The sequence below is a fragment of the Lemur catta genome, chromosome 19 (genome assembly GCF_020740605.2).
Source record: "Lemur catta isolate mLemCat1 chromosome 19, mLemCat1.pri, whole genome shotgun sequence".
In the NCBI taxonomy this organism is placed as follows: domain Eukaryota; kingdom Metazoa; phylum Chordata; class Mammalia; order Primates; family Lemuridae; genus Lemur; species Lemur catta.
In genome coordinates this window covers 10,421,158-10,438,839 of record NC_059146.1, presented here as the reverse complement: position 1 = coordinate 10,438,839, position 17,682 = coordinate 10,421,158, and positions in this window count along the sequence as shown.

Genomic DNA, 17,682 nt, shown 5'->3' with positions numbered 1-17,682 from the left:
CACACACACACACACACACAAGCCAAAATTCTACCCCTCAATGTGAAATCTGAGATACTGAAAAACTCCTCTTTATGCTAGGGTGCAAGATTTTGCACATGGCAAATTTGTAAAGTTTTGTTTTGTACATTGAAATTTGTAAACAAAACTTATTTTGCAGAGATTATTAGGTTGATTTATTGCTTGATTACCAATCCTTAGACTTCTTGATGGACAATAGTTACTCATGTATTTTAGGTATTATTCACCGATTACAAGAGATAAATGTATTGAGAATTCAGTAAAGATGACTATATGCACACATGTTATCTCTGTACTACATTTCCTGTCTACACCAAATGCTTTCTTTGTTTAAAGAAAAGGCCTTTTCTACAAGAACCTGTGCACGTTAGCGTGAATAAACCCACTTACTACCAAAAAAAGGAGACCTGAATTGTTCTGTTTGTTCTCTAAATGAGCTGCTGATTGTATAGACAGACCACAATATTCAGACTTCAAAAGCATTTTATTTTTCTTCTAAGTAACCAGATACATGACTCTTAAGCCTAGAGATGTTAAGAATACCAAGGGATAATGAGGGCTGAAGAGTTTGAGAAAGAAAATTTGGACCTGCCACTGAAGTCAAAATATCCTGTGAGAATTGCCCATTGGGTGTGTTTTGGGGCTGCCTCTGTTTATGGGTCAAGATGTTGCACAGCTCTCTGTCAGATTCAGCCTGTGTGACCAAAACCTGTCCAAGGAAATAGTACACTCATAACTTCTGGACCCTAGAAAAAATGGTGAAACACTGGTAGTTTTGCTTTATCTTATTAAGGAACACTTGAACAACTTATAAGGAGATTCTGTGTAGGGAAATTTTTACTCCTTAACCAAGGTACAACTATACGGTATCCGATAGAAATTACAAACTCACTAAGCCAACTAAGTGTTGTGGTACTTCACAGAATGGCAGAGGAACCAGACATGTTTGTGTTAGTGCTTTTTTTTCTATAAACATATATAAACACATAGAAATTCACATACTATTTCAAGGTAAAAGAGAATAGGTATCATGAAAGAAATGTAAAGAAATTTCTGTGAGACTTGAGGACATGAAGTGATGACTATAAATTGTAAAATCAGGGTTGGGTTCACTTTAGAGACAGAACTTAATTTGAACCTAAATGATGAATAAGAAATGAAAGTATGGTTGTGGGTGAGAGTGGGGATATTGCAGTTAACATTGTCCACTGAATATACTTCCTCTATTCCTTTCTTATCAAGATAGTCTAACTTTTCCTTTGAGAATGGCAGTTGGCAGCAATGGACATTTGAAATATTTAGCACCCCAAATGTCTTTACACAAAGAGTGCATATATAGGAGGTAGCTCAGGATGGACTTCTACGAGTTCTGTTGAATAGGATTTCTGGAAAATCCCTTATGTTTTTGATAAAAGAGACAAACTCAACTAGCTTGTCCATTTTGCCTATTTTTCTCTTCCTTCCAAGAGTGAGATACGATTCACGGTGGTACCACTTTCCAAACTGGAGAATAATAATCATCAATTAATAATGAGGGGTAAGTGGCAGGAGGAATTTAAAAGCAGGATCTTTGTTGACTTTCTCAAGCAGTAGCACAAGCCCAATACTATTACGTAACCTCAGGAAATGTTGTTAACTGGGTAAAATAAAGCGTATTTTGCTAAGATCAAGTATCTGTTACAAGCTGTTTGAACCCACTCTTAACAAACCCAGGAAACCAATGAGGATACTCCAAAAAACAAAATAGCATGAAAAATCTATCATGGGAATTAAAGTTACATGACATATCTGTAAACAGGGAAATCTTTGAGTAAATGCTACATGGACAGAGAGTATGTAAAATGACATTGTAAAAGATTTTGAGATTGCAACTAAATCCTGAAATTTCATAGGTTTGCAGTTTATTCTATAGGCCACTGGAGCCCTGGGATGGCATGATCAAAGCTGTGTTACAGGAAGATTACTTCTGTAGATTTTTCAAGGAGAGTTTTTTGTTGGGAAGGACTGTTGAAGTGAGATTAGACTGAGATACTGAGAGCTGTCACTTGGGTATTGGCCATGTGGGCATGATGAATGGAACAGATAGGCCTCAGCAACAGGTTGGAAAGTGAGACGTGTGGGCTGGGGAGAAAGAAAAACTGAAGCATCAAAAACAACACTGCAAGTACCATTTTGTTATTAACAAAAAGAGGAATCACAAGGTAAAACAAATTTGGAAATTAAGATTAGTTGTTTTTGGAATATTTACATTAATGGGACACAAACTATGTTTTGTAACATAACATAATAAGGAATAACAATCTATTTGATTAATAAAAACAAATTATAGCCAAGGCAAAAGTGGCAAAGAAAGGACATGGATGTGGTCATGGGTAAGTTTGTTCATCATAGATAGATATTTACTACAATATTTCAGAGGAGGAGATGCAGCAGTAGATGAAGTAATTGAAATGCAGAATCAGATTTTAATAAGGATAAAATAAGGCAAATCCATTAGTAAGATACTAGTATTTTTATCATAAACTTGAAACCCATTGTTTTAAGTTGTTCATTCTTTCAAGTGCAGCTTTCTTCTAATAATTACTTCCAATGTAAAAAAGTTTAAATAATTGTTTAATAAAACAATTAATTCTGTCAAGATTGCATAGCATATGTACTTATATTGGTCCAACTCTAGTTGTCAAGAGAATGCTGAGACCCAAACAGACTGAATTCAAGGAAAGAAGTATCAGTCCTTAATCTCTGAATCTACTTAGAAATGAAAACATTTTATTTCATGCTTTTACAACTTTCTAGAAAAGAGTTTTAATAAGGTCTTTGATGGTTAATGTGGAAACAATATTAGTGATTAATAATATTTGTCACCCAATAATGTGGATGACAATATTTTGTTTACTGTATGTTTTCCTATACTTTCTCTTCTATATGCACATATAGAAGTGTGAATATATTATAAAAAGTTCAACTTTTAGTTATAGATATTAATTTTTATTGAAATAAATTATACTTTCTGAAAGATGACAGGCAAAACATAATCATTATACATTTTATTTGTAAACTTTTGCTTTGTGGTGTGCTTAAAGTTTATATGTATCTGCATCTACTATCTGTATACGTAACTTTATAATTCTTTTAACAACAGTTCATTTACACTTTGAAAAAAAATTTTTTTATTTACTCATTGTCCCAAGAGGCATCATTTATACTTTAACGTTCTGAGTAGGATTTATGTTTCCTTACCCTTAGTAACACACATTTAATTGAGTTTGTAAATTTTGGGATTCTTGCCAATGCTGAGAACAATTAGGTTACTTAAACTAAGTGATAGTTTTCTAATTAATTCAATTAAATACTCATTTAAGTGCATTTGGCTTGGAGCAGGATAATGCTAAAAATCTATAGCTGGACTTGTAATCTGGCTGTATGCCCAGAAACACTGAATTGTGATATTAAGTAGTCACATGAGTAACTGGGAACAAACACTAAGAAAAATTAAGCCATTTTGTCTAAAAGCAAAAAGCTTACACACTGGGTGGAAGAGTGTTATAAATTTCTTTTTAATTTGCAGTCATTTAAAAGTGTAATAGATCTGTGAATACTAAGACATGAGAATCAACATTTGGAACTTTTCTTGTAGAACAGAATTTATTGTAGAACAGGTTCCCCGGGAGTCAAACTTGGAGTCAGAGATTTGCACACAGGGGTTTATGAAGGATAGTGTTGAGGATGACACCCATGAAGAAACTATGGCAGCATGATTGGACAGAGGGAGCTCTGGACCTGACAAGACCCTCCATAGCTGCCCTGTACTGAAGCTGTGAGTCTAGACATTTATATCTCCACACTGACCAGTCATTGGTACAGACTATTTTGGCCCAGAGTTATTTCCTGAAGATTGACTCAGCTGGGCACTAGCAGCAGCCAAGATTTCCAGAAGCTGGGGGAATGATTGCTTCAGTTTTGAAAAGGATGCATAGGTGGGAATCTAGGATGTATGCAGCCTCTGAATATTCATTTTTAAAAGCCTATGGAAGATGCTAAGCATACTGATACTATTAACAGTTACTTATATTTTAAACTAAAAATCACTTTATCAAAGTTTCAAATTTAAAAGATAGTTTTTCTGATGCCAAAAAGTTTAACCCACATTTTTTTATTTTTCATGACTCTAGTAAAATAAAAATAATCATATTAAAATCTTTATAAATAATAATTTTTATTTTTCATTTTATCTAACAAAGTTGTTAATATCATTCATTAATTCTAAGAATTTGTTTATATCTTTTTTATTTTCTATGTACACCATCTATTATTTGAAAATAATTATATGTTTGCTTTATTACAATGCTCATAATTGATAAAATTGTCTTTCTGCACTGACACTAATGTCAATAATGTAATGATGGGAATATTACCCTTACAATGTAAGGGGAAGATTTTCAGTGTTTAACTGTTAAATATGATAGTTGCTTTAATTATTTATACATTTCTTTGCAGGTTAAAGAGTTCCTTCCATTCCTAGTTGTAAGAGTTTTCATTTTTGTCATAAATGTATATTTATTGTAAATGATTTATATACTTTTACTGAGGTATTCAGATGAATTTTCTCATTTCTTCTATGAATGGTTAATTTACATTGATTTTTCAAATGACAGCCTAATTTAACATAATTTGTAATCATTTAAACTATGTCACGATGTAGTATATTTTTTATACAATGGATATTTCATTTTGATATTTTCTTTAATGATTTAATATATATTTATGAGTGGAATTGGCCTGTAATTTTCTTTTTCATGCTTTTTAAAATTTTTTTTAAGTGTGAAAGTTACCTGAAGTAACTTTTATATAGTGAATCAAAAGAACAAAGCACTTAGTAGAATGGGTTCCAGCTCTATCCAGGAAAATACAAGAGGTGCTATATCACCATTGTTTCTTATAGCTGAGTAGTACTCCATAGTATACATATATCACATTTTATTAATCCACTCATGTATTGATGGGCACTTGGGTTGTTTCCACATCTTTGCAATTGCGAATTGTGTTGTTATAAACATTCGAGCGCAGATGTCTTTTTTACAGAATGTCTATCCCAAGAATGGAAAAATAAGCACCACATGTACTCACCATCAAATTGGTTTCACTGATCAACACCTAAATGCACATACAGTAATAACATTAATCCGGTGTCGGGCAGATGGGAGGTGAGCGAGGGGCTGGGTGCATACATACATAATGAGTGCGATGCGCACTGTCTGGGGGATGGACACGCTTGAAGCTCTGACTGGGGGGGAGGGGAAGGCATAACCTAAACTTTTGTACCCCCATAATATGCTGAAATAAAAAAAATTAAAAATAAAATTTAAAAAAAGAACAAAGCAGTCTTTTGAAATAGAAACACTGAAACAAATGAACTTAACTCTCTCTCTCTATACACACACACACACACACACACACACACACATACACATACACACACATATAATTAATGGAATAGCCACACAAATAAAGTACTTTTCAGAAGGATTTAAATATATATCAAAATATACGTCAAATATATACATCAAATGGTTTTGAAAAAAAGACTTGGGATATATGCAAAACACCTATAAATACATCCTCACTGCATTCAGAGGCCTTATTTTTAATAATCATATTGTTATGGATACTTTGAAACTATAACAGTTGAGAAAATAGAGTATAATCAGAGAATTTACATGAAAACTTTGAATCTTAAATTAAAATTCAAATATTAGGATAAATTTCTGTATGCTTGTGTTTTTTCTAAAGCATACATTGTTTCTCAGTCTTTCCAGTTTCCTAGAAAAATTACTACGCAGAACTTCTAGCTCCTAGACTACAACCTCTAAATCTCATTGCAAAACAAAACCAAAAACAGATCTCCTAAGGAATGGTTTAATCCAGATATGGAGGAGAAATGTTCCCAATGGGCATTTTCTTGAGCTAGAAAGCAAAAATAAACTAATAAATTTACAAAATTCCATGTCCAAAGATCATGGAAGAAACCACTCAAAGGCTCTGGTCCCGGCCCAAGTTGAGACTATCAGAACATCAGAAAGACTAAAATTAATTTTATGAAATTCACGAGTTCATAATGATAGAAGTTGTTAAGGCAGCAATGCATTACTCTTAAAATTGGTAACATAAGAATAGAAACAAGCATCTATTTATCCTATATACCTTTACTGATTTTATTTCAGTATACCCGGATTGTTAAGGAGGGAATTATTTTTAGACAGGAATTTTATCTAATAAATTCAGAAGGAAAATGGAATTGGATTATCATTTTGCAACCTATAATGAGATAATGAATCTAAATCATGATCAAAATCATACTAAATAATTAGGTGAAACTTTGGTGAGGAATTTTATGATGATATGATCAAACTGACATCACTCTACCCAGTGCTTACTGTTTACATTAATAAAAGTGGAATAACCAGATATTCCGTGCTTCATAATTATTAATACCGCAATAAGAATTACAAAGAATCATTATTATTCTTGCCTCCTAAAAGTTGAATATAAACACTAACCAAACTTTTAGTTCTAATTACTGTTTTTCAGAAAATATGGTAAATAGAAAAACAAAGTCACCACAAGAGGCAATTTTCCACATACCAAATGTCTGTAAATCTGTAAGACAAACAACTTGATCTTTTCATTTAGTTAATGCCAAAAAATAAAAGCATCTCTAACAGAGTTTTTTTTTTTTTTTCCTGTAGCTTTTTGTAATATGTTTAAGTAGTCCCTGTGGAAGTCTTCACTGCTTCAATCACCTTATCTAACAAATTCATGCATTATCAAAAATGATCAGATGTTTACATGCTAAACCCACATATATTTTTAGTAACCATAGTAATAAATAAAAACAGGTGGAGAAGTCACTTACTCTAACATCAGACAAAAAGATAAAACCATATAGCTTATTTTTATAGAGGCAATTTCTAAACTTTCATAAAATATTCTTGTTTATGGATCAACTACTGCAACCTTATGTTCATAAATCTTCAAGGCAGAACTGATATATAATTTGTTGGATTCCCAACTTTAAAATCATCAGAAAAATAAGAAAAGATGCTGTTTACTGGGGATAAATAAAGAAAAACAGAAAAAAGAAATTGTTCTTTATTTGCTGATCTGTCTTTAAATGGGTATCAGTAGGCAAAAATCAAATTCTACTTCTTAATCTAACTTTAGTATACATAGACTTACAACATTTTGCAAAAGAAAATTTTTTAGAGGCATTTATAGTCTAATCAGCATATATATAATTAGTAGTATTATCATTATATACATAAATAAAATGAGTGAGAGGAAATAGTGACAGTGAAGATCATAAATGTATTCTTATACTTTTTAGTATATTTATGATATAAAATATGTTTAATTGTTTAATATTTTGGAAAGTATTCTATATTAATTCACAAGAAGAATAATCTTTCCATGTGATTGTCTATGGTAAAAGGAGAGTAGGGGTTGACCTCTCTGAATTGAGCTACAAATGTATGAATACTACTGAAAAGTCAGAAATTGAACTTATGTAGTGGAGTTGCTGAGTCACTGCTAAAGTGATATATGAAACTATTAATGGACCTCAGCAAGACTATCTCTTTTTCCTGGTGCCAATAACCCATAAGAAGAAATGTAACTCACTGTGAAGGACAAAAATAAATGTGTCAGACATGATATGTTAGTCCTGAAAATGAGGAGAAAGTGCACTTTTTTGAATATCATATTAATAAAAATGATTAATTCCTCTCTTCCCTTCCCTACCATATCTAGAACAGCAATTTCAATGCATACAAATTCAGAGGTTTTGCCTAGTGTCCATCATTTTTCTTCACATAATACATTCATTGTAACTGAGTTATTCAGTTTTGGAGACACTAATGATTCACTAAATTGTATTTTGTTTATAAAATGGTATTTACATCACTGAAAAGAATGATAACAAGCTAAATTTTGGTTCATCATAGGTACTACATGCAACAAAATGACAACTAACACCTCATTTTGTAACCTTGGATAAAGCATTATCCCTTTTATAAAATAGATGTAATTTTCATAGTTTTTAAATTTAAAAGAAATGTGTAAAGACGTATAGAATTGATCAGAAGTCATAGTGTTTCATAAATGCATACATGTAATTTATGAATAGCAGTATAATAATGGATTATATTATATAAGACTGTTACTTAATCATGGGAAACCACAGGGCATTTACTCCATTAATTATACCAAAAAAAGTAGCTTTAAACACAAATCGAAGAAGGCATTCTGGGAGGAATATGACCTGAAATTATTTTCTTTTCTTTATACCAAAAACAGTATACAATCTTCCTCTTCTAAGTTAAGTGACAATTCGAGCTCACTGTCAAATTAAGTCTTGTGTTGTGGGGAAGAAAGAGCTGGTATTGTGTTTTCTCCCCCAATTTTTTTGGAAGATGCTTCAAAAACAGATTAGAGAGTTTCACCTCCTGTCTACTCCCAGTTGAAATACTTCGCAATAATATTAAGCAGTTTGACTGACCCCCAAAATGAGCTGACCTGGTGAACTGAATCCTGTCTCTGCAATTCTTGGAGAATATATGGAAGACAGAGGGGGGAGGATTCCTTTAAGTACATTAGTAGGGGGAGACAGTCTACCTACTTCTGATGGTTCATGAAGGGAGGGCTTGGATTCCTACCTAAGACTATCACAACTGTAACTAGAATTAAACTCCAAAAGATAGTCAAAAAACAATAACAATAATAGTAAAAAGAGACCAACAGCCAAAATGAGAGATAGCGACACTTGCCTATATAAAAATTAGTAACAAATGTGTAGCAATGGAAAATATATTTGTAAAGTAAACAATAAGCTAAGTGTCCTTATACATTGAAAACAAAAAGACACAATTATCAAAAAACAATGGTGCATTGATATGAACAGGGAATTCATCAAAAAAGAAATCCAAACTGTTAAGCTTACTAACATTTGGATAAATGAAAATAATAATGAGTTCATATTTTATATGTATCAGACTGTTAAAAATTTTAAAAGACACAGAAGTGCTATTGCTATTGGAAATTACTAGAAAATGACACTCATATTGCTTGTAAAAATTTGAAGTAATTTTAAGACAGGCAATTGAGCAGCACAAAATAAAATGTATTAAAATAAACTTTCAATTTCATAATCTAATGCTGGGATATGTATTCTGTAGAAATGAAATATCATTCTATAATGATATATGTATCAAAAATTTTATTACAATCAATGTTTTTAGTAGACAAAAAATGGAAATAGCATAAATAGCTATCATTTGAAGGATAACTGAATAAATTGTTGTATATCTCTACTATGAAATATCATGCAGCCATTAAAAATCATGCAGTTTACATGGAAGAATTTCCATAAAGTATTGTTAATATAAAATAGCAGAGGTGATTTCACTTTAAAACATTATATGACAGAAAAGAACCTATGTATTGCTTTATGTAATTAAAATAGTTCAAATAAACTTGTAGAAGTGTCATACTAGATTGTTTATATGGGATTTGGTGGTATACTGGTTGGATGAATGGATAAAAGTTATCAAAGTCAAAAGAAAAAAGAAAAACAAGACTACAAAAAATCAGCACATTTTGTATTTGCATTTATGTAAAATATGCATATTTACAAAGTAGTTTATATAGCAGATGGCTTTGAGATAATTCATTTTAAACATTTGCTGATACTCTTTTGAATAAGAGAATGTAAAACATTTACCCCTTCAAATTCCCAGTACATTTGAAGAATAAGCCAAAATATTATTTTTGGTAACCAAAGGGACAGTGAATATGGAAGATGAAATCCAAACTTGACTGTATGGCTAGAATTTACCATGGTGGAATATATTCCCATAGTATCTACAAATATACCCACAATTTTGTAAGGAATCTTTGGGCACCATTTATGTGAGCCCTAGGCTCATTACAAAGCTATAAACTATTGACAGCCAAGTTATCATGAGGCCAGGATCCCAATCTGAGGCAGAATAAAAATAAAGAGTAAAACACAAGAGCGGCAGGAGAAGAAAGAAAAGGAGGGACATGGAAATATATCTTTAGGTCACCTGCGTCCTATCTATTTTTATAAATATGGCCTTTCTATCATTGTTTCTGCTTTTCTTTGTGCTCAGGTGTCCTTTATTTAAATTTTAAGTGACAAATAACAATTGAATATATTTGTGGGATATAATGTTTTGATGTATGCATACATTGTGGAATGATTAAATCAATCTAATTAACATATCCATCGCTTCACCTCCTTATAATTTAAGAACATTTAAAATCTACTCTTCTAGCAATTTTGAAATATATATTTAATAATATATTGTTATTAACTATGGCCAGCATGCTTTGCAATAGATCACTAAAAGTTATTCCTCTTAACTGAAAGTTTGAACCCTTTACAAACATCTCTCTCCCCTTTCCCCTTGCACTCCCACCCACCTGCCTGGCCTCTGGGAACTTGCCTTTTAAAGGACTGAACCATTTTTCAGACAAGGAAGCCCAACTGAAATCAAATCTGAGTTGCACCTACAATGTTTTGGTTGGACTGGGATATGATATAATGACTTTATTTTAGAGAATGACCTTGTATTTTATATATAATCAGAAAGGAGTGGGGGAGATGAAAGAGAAGGAAGGGGAGGGAGGAGAAAGAAAATTAAAAGGAAGAAAGAAATTCATTTATTGTGGTATCTAAGACCAGAGTTCTGGAAAATTAGAAAGTGAAACCATGCTGTTATCTCCAGAGAATAGACACACTTGGCACCAGTTTCTTTGCTAAATAACTGAGACCACAGACTGGATTATAATGGTTTTTTTTTTTAGTAAAAAAAAAGACGTGGAGTAAGATTAAGATTAGGAATTAACCCACTCTTCCTGCCAAATTTAAACAAATGCAGCTAAACAATATATATATAATGTTTTCTACTATATTTGAGGAGGTTTTAATAATATATGGGGATGAGTTTGAGGTAGCTAAATATTGGAATTCTAGTTAGACCGGAAAGCATAAGAGGAAGCCAAGCACACTAAGGAGTCCTTCAAAGATGATGCAAAGATTTAAATGCTCTTTCAAAATCATTTTATATAAGACTTACACTAATAATAAATGCTAAAATATATTGAGTTTTTATGTTCAAGGCATCATTCTTCTTTTTTTTTTTTTTTTTTTTTTTTTTGAGACAGAGTCTCACTCTGTTGCCCGAGCTAGAGTGCGTGCCGTGGCGTCAGCCTAGCTCACAGCAACCTCAAACTCCTGGGCTTAAGCGATCCTACTGCCTCAGCCTCCCGAGTAGCTGGGACTACAGGCATGCGCCACCATGCCCGGCTAATTTTTTTTTCTATATATATTTTTAGTTGGCCAGATAATTTTTATTTCTATTTTTAGTAGAGACGGAGTCTTGCTTAGGCTGGTCTCGAACTCCTGACCTCGAGCGATCCACCCACCTCGGCCTCCCAGAGGGTTAGGATTACAGGCGTGAGCCACTGCACCCAGCCTTCAAGGCATTATTCTAAGACATATGTTTACATGAAGTCATTTCATCTTCAATATTTGTATGAAGTAGTTACTATAAAAATCCATATTTTATAAAAAAGAAAATCAAGGCACAATTGGGTGACTTGATCAAGGTCATATATCTAATAACTGAAGGAGCTGGAATTCAAACCTAGGCAAACTGTCTCAAAAGTCTGTGTGCTTCATTACTTTATTGAATTCTATGTGCCATTATGGCACAAAATTGGACAGAAAGATCAATTATACAGACAGAAGGAGGATAATACAATGCTGGATAAGGACAGGGAAACACCTGTTCCTTCTGACTTGCATGGTTTATGGGAAGAAAAGACACAGAGTTGTGGGAAGAGATCTGATCAGCCTGTTCTATCATCCTCACTTGGGATTCCAAAAAGCTACACAGGAATCCCAACAGCACTAGGATAGGTAAGGTGGAGCTGTATGTGCATAGCTCTTTACACAAATCTTGTGGCCATACCAAGCTGTCTGGACACTTTTTCAAAGGGAACAACTGGCTTGAGGTAGTGATAACTGTGCCAGAATGGTGAGAGGAGATCGATGGATAAATGAGACTGAGCTAGTAATTCTGGTTTGCCAAAAAACTCTGTGAACTAAAAATAGGACTTAGAATTCTCCAAAGCCCTGGTGATAGTATAATGAGGTGCTATCAGACTAAATATCCAGTAAGAGCCTTCAGTCATAATGCACAATGAATATGTTACTTGCAAAGAATGCAAGATAAAGACAATGGTCAAGGCCAGGGATTCTAGTGGTGGGGATTAACACAAAACTCCAAAAGACAAGGAGAGAGGAGTCACAATTTAGAAACCACCACACCAAAAGGTAGATCATATATATGTCTAACCAAAGACCTGAATAGTTTAGAAGATACTGTAAATATTTATGGTCTTTGTCTCTCTACAGTGCCAGATGTCATATAAACCTGGATCTCTCCATTAAGAAAATGTCATTATGAAGAGGAACAAGGACTTAGTTTAAGTGACAGAGCTTTTACATAAAAGAGAAGAATCCATCAAAAATAAACTATTTAAACTGCGAGGCTCTAAAATCCTGTATATTGCAAAGTTCGAAAGATTGTATTCATTTCTTCTTTCTAAACACCAGGTGTTGACTTATGAGGCTATCAACATAGTTACGGGAATACAGATGCAATGTTTACTTTGTACACCTGAGTGTAGTGTGAATAACAGTTGTAGTGTTGCTGCACATATATCTTAGCAAGTTTAAATTTTAAACCAAACATTTAACTAAATAAACAATTTTGGGCAAGTATGCTTATTAAGTTAAAACCTTTTGCTTCCTCAGAACTCCAAAAGTTGATCCCATGTGAAATAATGATTTGACATCATGATCAGACACAGTCTGAAAAGTGCTAATCCTAATTCTATGCACACTTAGGAGAAAAGTATGTTCCTTATATTTGGCTAAAGCAGGTATAAAGCACTTCTGGTACTTTACATTTAAATGTTCATTCATTTCACCACATAGCAAGCACAAAAGCCTTATTAAACAAGGCATAACATCACGATAAACTTGAATATATTGTTAATATGTCTACATCTCTGTATATATTAGATGATGCATCTATAAAGAGGAAAGGCAAACACCACCTCAACCTTTAGTGTAGGAACAAAGCAGGCTTTTTATAAAAGCAGTGCTTAGTTATGCTGAGGCATGCTGTCAGGTGAGGTTTCACCATCCCGGAAAGAGGCATTCAGGAGCTAGGAGACATCTATACTTATCACAGATTATATTCCAAAAGAGAAACTTCATGTCTCATAATTCCACCTCTTTAAAGAACAAACATAAGAGCAACAAATCAGGAAGGATTTACATATTTGCATGGGCTGCCTGGAGACCTTGTAGGAATTTGAGGGTGTTTGTAGTCCCTCCCCACTAGGGAAATGGGAGTCAACTGTCACCCCAAAGTGGGGAGAGTAACTAGTGTCATTCAGCGGAATTTATTCTTTCTACAAGTATCAAAGTCTTCTTTTTCCCCATTCCAAACACTGTGATAATCCTGTATTTCTTACCCTCCACATAAACAGTAAAAAATCTATTGCAACAATGATTAGAAATGGAAATAGTGAATTTCATTCAGATAATGTAAAAGGTTGCCCTATCAGCTTTCCTAATTAAAAGAAAATTAAACAAAAAATTATCTGAAATTGCATTGCAGTTAAGTATTAATAATCCATGCTCCCTGAAACTTCTCTTGAGGAACGAACTTGTTTTCTATATTACAATCATGAGCTTTAAATTCAGACAGACCCAAGAACAAAACTCTTCACTTATTAGTTATTAGTTATGTTTGCTTAGGCATCATTTTGACCATCTAAAAAATTGAGGACAATCGTGCATTTACAGTATTGAGCTGTGAAATACAGGACACAAAGTACAGGAAGTATTTAACAGTTGAGAACATTACTGATACATTCAACATATGTTGCTTTTATATTTAAATACTTATCTTTATCTCTCTATATATCTTTGAAATGTTTCTTTCCTGTGGCTTTGAGAAATCATGAATTCAAAATCTTTCATTGTCTAAGATTTGAGGAGAAATTTACTTTGAGGTCAACCATATCTGCATACCATTTCATTCACAATGTTACTGAAAGCAATTTAAAAAGTACTCATTTTATCCTATGATTCATTCTTTGATAACTGCACAGTCCTGCCTTCCGACTCACCTAAATGGGGGGGGGGAATAACTGATTTTCACAATATAAAAAATAATTTCAGGGTGTTTTACTTATTAATACATTTATATATTCATTCAACCATTAACTACTTAATAACAACTCTTTGCCAAGAGTAGTGTTAGGTTAAATGTTCATAGCTGAGAGCAAGGTAGAATGATTCCTTCTTCAACGTAGTGCAAATCTGAGGGGCAAAAAAATACATTAAAATAAATAATCATAATAATGAATATTATAGGATGCTATGAGACTATTACAGAGTGAATTTGAATCTCCCTGAAAAAAGAAAAAATGAAGACTTTAAATGTTTGTTTTGAAATTTAAGTAAAAGTTGGCTACATAAACAGAGAATGGGTTGAAAAGATCATCCCTCATGTAGGGAAGGACTGAGAGGCTAGGAAGAATACTGATAATTACCAGTATTTCTGAGATCTAAAAGCATCCAAACATTGCCAAAATAGAAATGAAGAGGTGCTGGTGTTGCTAAAGACGAAGGTGGAGAAGTAAGGAGGGTTTTTGTTTTTTTTTAATTGAGAACTTTCAAAAATTTGAATTTATAATAAAGACAATATGAAAGTTTTGGAGGGTTATAACATGGAGATAGTTGCATTCTAGAAATTCACTCTCTCAACGTGGAGCAAAAGTTAAAAAGAATCACAGTGGGATATGGAAATATATTGTCATAGACCGGTGAGACATACTCATGCATTGAGCCAGAGTGGAAGCTATGGCAGTACGGAGAGTTGGAAGTCTTTAGGAGATATATAAAAGGTATTATTTGCAGGATCAGTTGTATGTGGTGTTTACAAACTTATTAATTTAATAATTTTGCCAAGTCTAGTTGATTTTAGACCCTAGCTCTCTAAATCATTGCCACAAGATAATGTTACAAAAAACCACATATTTAAACATGTGAAAGTAGAGGATATTTACCATAGAGACATTGTGGAATGGGTGAAGAAGAGAATCTAGATTATAATTCTAAGAAACATGGAAAAGTGGAAAAAGAGAAACAGAATATGTGGTCTGAGATGTGATGGAAGTAACCAGGAGTGAGTGACACTCAAGAGAATGGGAACAAAGATTTTTGAGAAGAGTTACCAGCTATGTCAAAGAACAAAAAGTCAAACAAGGTCAAAATTTTAAATGTTCAGTAGTTTTAGAGCACCAGAGTTCTAGTTGTTAATGTTTGGTTTGGTTATTTTATTTTTGTCAACAAAAAAATATGGAATAAACATTTGATTACACAGTAAGTGTTGCTTATACAAAACCCAAAGTTTTATGTTACAATCCCCCCATGTTTCAGAATCCATGTTAATAGTATTGTCCAAAACAATGCCGGTATCTGATGTTACCAGAGTTATTAGAGTCATTTAGTGTATTCAGATTTGTATTCTTGTCAGTATTTTAAGGTATTTTATACAAAAATTTGAGACTGTCTTAGGATACAATTTTAACTACCAACTACTTTTGCACCCTATTTTACAAAAACCTGCTTTATTGTTTAGCTCTCTTTGAAATTCCAGCACAGAACTATTTGTTGCTCACTGCATTGCAATCTTAACTATGACAGCATAGCATTATCATCTCCCCCAGTGATTCTCTCTTATTTTTCTGGCTAAAATTATCACCCTATTATTATAGAGCTTATCTTAACCTTTTAATACACTTTGGTTCTTTTAATATTCCTCACAGTGTAGGCACTTCCCCAATATGTTCGTTTGTCAAAATCTATTCTTTGTACAGAAAAAGAACCAACAGAAACAAATACACAAGATTTATTTACTGCTAAAAATAAGAAAAAAAAAATTGTCCCAAAATAGATGTCAGGAGATGGTACAAAACTGCAGTGATCATCAATTATGGTGGGCATCATTATAGAAATTCCTATGGGAGCTGTAGGTTGAGTTGTATTACCTTCTAACTATGATATCCTATAAATTTCTACTTATGTCATCTGTAGTAAAAATTTTTCTTTCAAAATTTGTTTATTAAAAAAGAACAAAGAATATCTTAAAGTCCTATGATTCCCTGTGTCTTACTGCTAGTGCTAAATCCATAATTTTAATAGTCTAAATATTTAAAATTCAAAGACACTCCTACCCCTGTCAGTTAGAGAACCAAACAATACCACTATTAGGCATCTACCCAAAGGAACAAAATCATTCTATAATAAAGGCATCTGCACTCGAATGTTTATGGCAGCACAACTCACTACAGCAAGCATGTGGAAACAACCCAAGTGCCTGTCAATCCATGAGTTGATTAATAAAATATGGTATATGTATACAATCGAATACTACTGAATTGTAAGAAATGATGGTGATCTATCACCTCTTATTTTTTCCTGGATAGAGCTTGAGCTTATCCACCAAAGTGAGGTATCACAAGAATGGAAGAATAGACACCACATGTACTCGCCATCAAACTGAAATTGACTGATCAACACAAAGGTGCTCACACAGTAGTAATATTCTTTGGGGGTAGGTGGGTTGGGGGTGGGTAAACTCGCAACTAATAGACGCAGTGAGCATTGCAGTGGGGGAAAAGGCACATCTCAAATCATGGTTGGGATGTGGCAAAGTCATAACATGTAACCAAAATGTTTGTACCCTCATAATTTCCTCAAATAAAAAAATAAGAAACTGAAGAAATAAACAATTTTTAATCAAAGTTCAACACACAAATAAGTCATTATTTATAATCATACATATGCCCAGAATAACTGTCATATATATATATATATGTGTATAGACATACATATGCCCCCACACAAACTGAGCTTAGAAGACCTCATTGAAAAGGATGGACATGGCTTGTTTTATTCTCTTCTCTTTGTACTTTCTCTCCAACTCCATCTACTTAGCTGACTCAGATTACTTAGAGACTATACGGCAAGCAGTAGAAACAAAGTAGTTAAAAACTCTTATTTGAAGTTTAAAGTTATAGTCCGGATGTTAAGGATTTGGAAAACTCCAAAATTTCTCACTCCATCTGCCTTAGTCCATTTTGTGCTGCTACAACAGAACACCTGAAATCAATTAATTTATAAAGAATAGAAATTTATTGGCTCCTGGTTCTGAAGTCTGGGAAGTTCAAGATCAAGGGACCACATCTTGTGGGGACCTTGTTGCTGCATCCTAACATGGCAGAGGGCATGACATCGTGAGACAGAGCAAAAAAGGGCCAGACTCGCTTTTATAACAAGCCCACTACCTTGCTAATGAGCCCACTTCCAAGATAATGACATTAATTCAGCAAAGACCTCATGACCTAGTCACCTTTCAAAGGTCCCACCTCTTAATACTATTGCATCGGGAATTAAGTTTCTAACACATGAACTTTGAGGGACACGTTTAAACC